We start from the raw sequence: 6,660 nt of genomic DNA, 5'->3' as shown, positions 1-6,660 counted from the left end.
CCTCTTCTCAAGCCCTCTGGATATCGTTCGCCGATCAAAGACCCGCGCTTGGCCTAGGATTACTCTGTGTCTTGCCCATGCCATACCTGTTTGCCGTTGTTCGACCCTGCCTGTGTTTATGACCACGTCTCTGTCTAAATAAAGCCTTGCAAATGGATCCGCAAGTCTTACGTCTCGTTGTTCCCGTTACAGACAGTTATTTTATTCAGTTTACAGCTATAGTTTTAACATTTTAAAGGTTTATACATCTAACATTACTTGAATAGTAGGTAAAAAAACACGCTGTCAACTTTATATGAAGCAAATTTTCACCAATATTCAATATTTTTTCTATATTTTAAAGGTGCCATAGAATGCATTGATACAATATTTTAAATTGTTCTGTGATATCTACATAGAAGGTATGTGGCTTAGGTAAGGGTTAGGTTAGGTAAGTTAGTGTTTATGGCGCATACCTCTGTCTGTGTGTGTGTGTGTGTGGGATGTAGTCTGAGCAGCTGGGGCCGTCAGTAATTCCTGCTCCTGAGGGGGTTGTTATTCTGCAGTTTATAGGACCATGCAGCGCTCCATTCCCTGGCTGAGACACCACCACAAAGACGGAGGCAGAGATGGAAGGATGGGGGGACCAAACCACAGAGCTCATATGCCATTCCAGTGCAATCACACACACACAGCGTCTTTACATTGCATTCTGGAGCTCATGCAACACCACCTGCATACACACACATTCACACGGGCTAAACGAAGGGTTTCAATAGGCTGTGATTGATAAAACATGTTTCGCAGCGCTTACTGAATGAACCTGAGAGAGAAAGTAATGATACCCCTCGATACCCACTGGAACTGGCTAAGCTGCCCTCTGAGTAATGGTAATGTTTTCCTCTTGTGTTCCCATGGCCTTGCTCAAGCAGTGGAATGTTAAAAATAAGACCATTAAAAGGTGAGGAAAGTGTTGGGTGAGGGATGAGTTTGTGTGTGTACGTGTACTGTGAGGGACAATAAGCAGGTATCCAAACTCTGCTGAACCTTTGCAGCTGTGTTCTCTAGTTACATAAACACAAACAGCCAAAAAAACCTGCCATTTTGTAATGGCCTTTTAAAATCCTGTAAACAACACTGAAAAGAGATGTGTATCATCAGCAGAACTCAAGGACTGACAGCACTGTACAGTACAACAACAACAGATTTAAAAACATTTATATGCAATGTACACTATAGATTTTGATTAAAATGTATGATATACAAGTAATGTGTGATCTGTTAGTTCTATGCAGATGTGCATCAGTTTAAACAGTTATCACTGTGCAATTATTTTATACATAGTTAAACGTAATCATATTAACAAACAAAAAGTTAATAGTGACTTTCAGAACACAGATCGGTTGCCACAGATGAGCACTTCAGAATCTCAGTGGAAGTAACTGGACACCTGACCTGGGTATTTTTCCCAAACTGTTTTATGAATACTGCGAATTTGGACAAACTACTTATTTTTCACATACAAAAGGAAAGCAGCTTTATAGGACGCTGATTTTGTCTTTTTGTTCTCCAAACAAACAGAACGGTAACAATTCCAAACCAAGCGTGCACCTCTCCGAGAAGCACAGATGACGTTTTGTTCAGATTGTTTGAACAAATCGGTTGAATTAATGATTTAAAGACTAGTTCGCTAACTTTCGTTCCTGAATGAATCAGTGTTGTTGAACGAATCGGCTGAATGATGATTGACTCAAAGAAGAAAGCTGTTTGTCGCCACCTAATGGTGTAACATCATGTAAAGTAGAACGAGTAAAATACTGACAAGCAGACCATCTTGGGGTAGAAATTGTAAAATGATTCATAAAAAATTTTTTTTTTTTATTCGTTGTTAAAGGTGCACTATGTAAGATTGACAGCTAGTGGTTGAAATGGGTACTGCAGTCCAAATTCAAAATATTGGAGAGAGCCATTTCTCCCGCTTCCTCCTACTCTCCGACTCAACGCTCAGTGTCGAGTCTTGCACTGTAATTTGATGAGTTGATTTACTGTGTTTTAATGTTCCTCTGCTCATAAAGCATTGTGCAGTATGTAATATTGCCAGCTAGCGGTTGAAATGGGTAGGCCTACTGCAATTCCGACCTGGAATATGCCCGAAACGCACATTTCAGAGTAGAATTACTGGCTATAGCATTATTTTTTAGAGACACAGCTATGTAAACATAACATGTTTCCTAAATATCTTATTTTTTGGCTTAAGAAGAGTCAAAAACTTACATACAGCACCTTTAAGGATTCAATTTAATACTTAAAAGCATGACTGTGAACTGCATTTTTGTTGTTTTACTCAACACTCAATATTTCTGTCAATATTTCAGCGATCATGTCTTTTTCTCCACATTTTTATTTCGTGAACTGTATGTGGTGAGTGATTCGCTTGTTTGAGTCTGTTCTAGTTAGCAAAATGGTCTAAATCGGTTCACGCATGTCTGTTCAGGCATGTACAAAATCATTAGCGATAAAACTACAGTGCGTAAAAACTACCTGCTATAATCCATTAAATACTATCCTGAAATGCCAGTGATGAAGAAGATTTTAGTAAGACAAATGTCTAAAAAGACATTTTCTGTACAAAATTCGACAAATGGCGCCGAGTGCAAGACAAGCCACTTCATTTACATGCATCAAGATTCAGGTCTCATAGAGATTTAGGATAGTTTTAAACCTTATAGTTATAGACCTGTGACAACTTAACACAGTCTTCCCTAATGAAAAATAATAATAATAATAAATAAAATAAAAAATTACAATATTTGAAAAACTAGTTTTTAATGCTAGTATTAGTGAGTCCATCTTATAGACTTCCATTGTTTCTGTTCCAACTACAAAATAGCAAAATAGCAAAATAGCAAAAGTCTCTCACTTGGTTACAATACACTTCACACAAAATACACTGCCTTCCCTGCTTTAGAGGATTTTTTTTCTCTCTGTGTGTCATCTGTCAAAAGTTTGCATTTCAAATGATAATTTCTCTGTTGTTTCTGTTTAGGAAATAATTGGCAATCTCTCTTTGCAGAGTCAAATATCTGTCTCCTTCCTTCCAGCCATTCTGCGTTCACTACTATATTCTTTTCTTCCTCCTCTGGAAAAAATGCCTACCCAGACTTTGATGTCCAATCTAACTATTTCAAGGTAACACTAACAAAATAAAACACCACATTATTGATGCTGCAATTACAAAATTGATCTAGCAGCCCTTTCCTCTGTCTTTCAATGTCTTTTATTCACACGCATATTTACACTCTCACAAACCTTATCATTTTCTTCCAGTGAGATGTGAATTTGATTATCTTCTGAATAGATAATAAGCACCAAAGATGATTTATAATGTCATTATCGATGAAGGCATTTTTACAGCATCAATATAATCATATATCATAAAGTCCATTCCCCCACAACAACCGAACGTCCAACTTTCACCAACAACATAAAACGATCAAAACATCCCAAATAATTATTTTCAAAACAATCACTGTGCGGAAAGCGAGAGAGAAAGCCTTTTTACAGAAATGTAATTTGATTTTGCTGGAGGCAGATGAGTCAGAGGCTTTCGCAGCGCGGCAGGAGAAAGACTGACTGCAAGCAGCCTGCAAAAGACATCTCTAATTTTCTGACAGTCATATGACTGGCCATCTTTAACCTGCCTTCACCCCCTCCCACATCTCCTCATTTGCATACAGGGGACTAATAACCCAGAGATGTGAGGCTACAGAAACAATATGACGGGTGGTGTTGATTTCACCTTGGTTATGAAATATAATTGCAGCATGAAGGGAAACATGAGACGTATGAAGGCCCGTCTGATCTCAGCAGCAGTTTGCATGCTGCTGCCAAATTCCTCAACGGCGGCAGACAGCGCATCGAGACGAGGCTAACACCAGCTTTCATCAACCCAAACATGCCACTTATGTTGTTTAAACAACCTTAATGGAAAATAGCACAGGTCCGTCTCCACACGCCCATTTGAAGAGGGTGGTTGGTGGGCACTCGGTATCTCCCTAAAAGGGAGGTGCTGTAGGTTGACAAAATGACAGGTTGTTGCTTCGTTTTGTTCAACATGATGGTAAATCTGTTGTTAGGTAGATAGAGCTAAACAGTTCTTCTGGGTAGAATAGTAACATCTGCTCCAAGGCGGTGATAAACAAGCACATGCTCACAAAATGAACTCAAAGACACCCTGCCTCAGGAAGTTTCTGGAACTTGTTGGTCCTGGAACATGATAAAATAGAAGATCTGAAGGCAGGTGTGGAATGTCTTCACAGAAATATTATACAGACCGTGGTCTTTGCCATCACATATTCCAATCTAAATGAATTCAGTGTGGAGAAAGACAATGAGAGTCAGACTTAGCTCCTTCTCAAGCCACAAAAATGCAGAATATTAAATTAGACTTAAAGAGAAAGTTTAAAAAAAGGACCAACTTTTTTTCTCAGAAAGACAGTTTAAATAGAGAAAAGGTTTCTCAATTTGTGACTGTGTTGTGTATCACAGTCAGCCTCGAAACTGCTGTTCTGAAGCAGTCTCAGACTTCCATACTTCGTTCTCTAAACGTCCACTATACAGCATTTAGTTGCTCATATGAAGTGGATTAGAGGGGTTAGATATTCAAGAGTTTTAGAAAGAATGGAAAGAAGTACTCCAGTACTTCCTTACCGGAATAACTGTAGACAGTGCAAACCGTTGAAATAATCAATGCTAATTAGTTTTAGATGTTAGTATAGATTTAGAAACTGAGTTTATAATACAGAAAGAAATATTGTACAATCAGCCATCACACTGTAAACCCCAATGTTGTCATTAATAAAGAAATCAAGTTATCATAACTTAACATTACTTAAAATGCCAAGTTAGGTATGTTTAATTAACTCATTTGGGAGCAAAAATCTTTCGAATTAAGATTTTAAGTGTAATGAACTCAAAATTTCAATTTATTAAAATTATGCTATATGTCTCTAATATGATTGGTCAGAGAGCTCGGAGTGAATACGTTTATTCACTGACCAGTCGCGGTCACGCAAACATTAAACAGCGCTGCGAGATCCAGTGAGAAGCGCACGTAGGATGTTCGTATTTAATTTGATTAAATTCTGAATGTGTAGGCATTAAATGTATTAAAGGCGTAATGGAATATAATTACAGTATTGTTATTAAGCTATATCAGTTTTTTGTGTATTTGTGTTATTTGTATTGCATTTGTATAGAGTAGTCTATAATAAAACCATAATTGACTGTCTGGTTTCTACACAACTTTCACCCAGGAGCAAAAAATCTGCCACTAAACTTGAAAGAAATAAAGATTTGACATTTATCATGGCAGTTATTAATATTGACTGATATGAAAATTATATAGTGTTTTTTTTGGGGGGGGGGGGGCTATATCGCCCAGCCCTATTTCCAAGGTATAAAATGAAAATTTGCTGTTAATTTACTCACTTTGCTTCATAAGACCTCAATGTATCGCCAGGAGCCACAATATTAAATTAGTTTTTCCTGTGTATGTTTTTTTGACTCATAGTGCCGGTAGCCGTTGACTGGCATTATATGAATCACCACAGTTTCAGCTAAAAATCTTCTTTAGTGTTGGACTGAAGAAGAAAAGTCACCTACATGTGGATGGCTTGAGGGTGAGTAAAATCACAGCAAATTTTCATTTTTGGGTGAAATATCCCTTTTGAAATGTACGTGAGTTTGGATGCATGTGAATCAATTTGAATTTGTTGATGTTTATTCATCTTCTCTAGATGCCCGATGATCACAGCATGATCCTTGATGTGTTCAATGTATTCTACTTTCCATGGGGCAGAAAGACCTGCAGCCTAAAATACAGTCTTTGGCAAACCTATTTGGTTAAAAAGTAAAAAACCTTTTTTTTTTTTTTTTTTTTTTTTTTTAGCACACTTTGAAAAGCTACTACCATTCACAAATACTGTGCAAATTTTTTGGTGACTGTTAAAATGTTTCTGTTGAAAATGTGACTTAACAATATGAGCTTACTCTTATAAAAGCATTGTTTCTATTAAATACATTAATGTAGGTGACAAACATGTCTGTTGTTGTTCAGTGTGCTTTTAATTGTTCTGATACTCCCATATTGTAATTGTATTATTATTTATTGATTAAATGTTATTATGCAGTTAAGTCAGTATACATTATCGAAATTCATCTACGTAGTGTAACCCAAATAATGTTGTTGATGTGAAGAAAAAATTGTTTTAATGATTTATACTTTTTGTTTTTAAAGCCAATAAACACAACAATATATAAACTGGAAAGTTTGAGTTTAGTCTATTTGCCTTTGAAGTGATCTATACTTAAAAAAATAAGTTAATTCAATGAGAAGACCACATTAGGTGAACTCAGTTAAACTGAGTTGTCAATTTCCCATTACTCAATTAAACTGAGGGAATCACTTTCCTCAAATCATTTGAGTAGTCTCAACTTATTAGGGTTTACAGTATCACAAAATAAACCCCAACACAAAATATGGCTTGTGTTAATGACTGGCTGACTGCTCACTCTCCCACTTTGATGTATTTTACTAATCATGTCACTTACCAAATAAATACAATTTAAATATTGATTTGATTCTAAACAGTTATGTGGGATGAAAGAAACCATGAAGTA

At 36.6% G+C, this 6,660-nt stretch overlaps 1 long non-coding RNA gene across 1 annotated transcript; it reads left to right on the top strand.

The window, feature by feature from the left end:
- Positions 1-3,106: 3,106 nt before the first annotated feature.
- Positions 3,107-5,857, top strand: LOC131546597 (uncharacterized). Its single transcript, XR_009272752.1, has 3 exons — positions 3,107-3,168; positions 5,552-5,660; positions 5,778-5,857. It is a non-coding gene; the product is annotated as an uncharacterized LOC131546597 (long non-coding RNA).
- The last annotated feature ends 803 nt before the right edge of the window (positions 5,858-6,660 follow it).

This window comes from Onychostoma macrolepis, chromosome 09 (assembly GCF_012432095.1).
Source record: "Onychostoma macrolepis isolate SWU-2019 chromosome 09, ASM1243209v1, whole genome shotgun sequence".
In the NCBI taxonomy this organism is placed as follows: domain Eukaryota; kingdom Metazoa; phylum Chordata; class Actinopteri; order Cypriniformes; family Cyprinidae; genus Onychostoma; species Onychostoma macrolepis.
This window is presented reverse-complemented; position numbering and strand designations above follow the sequence as displayed.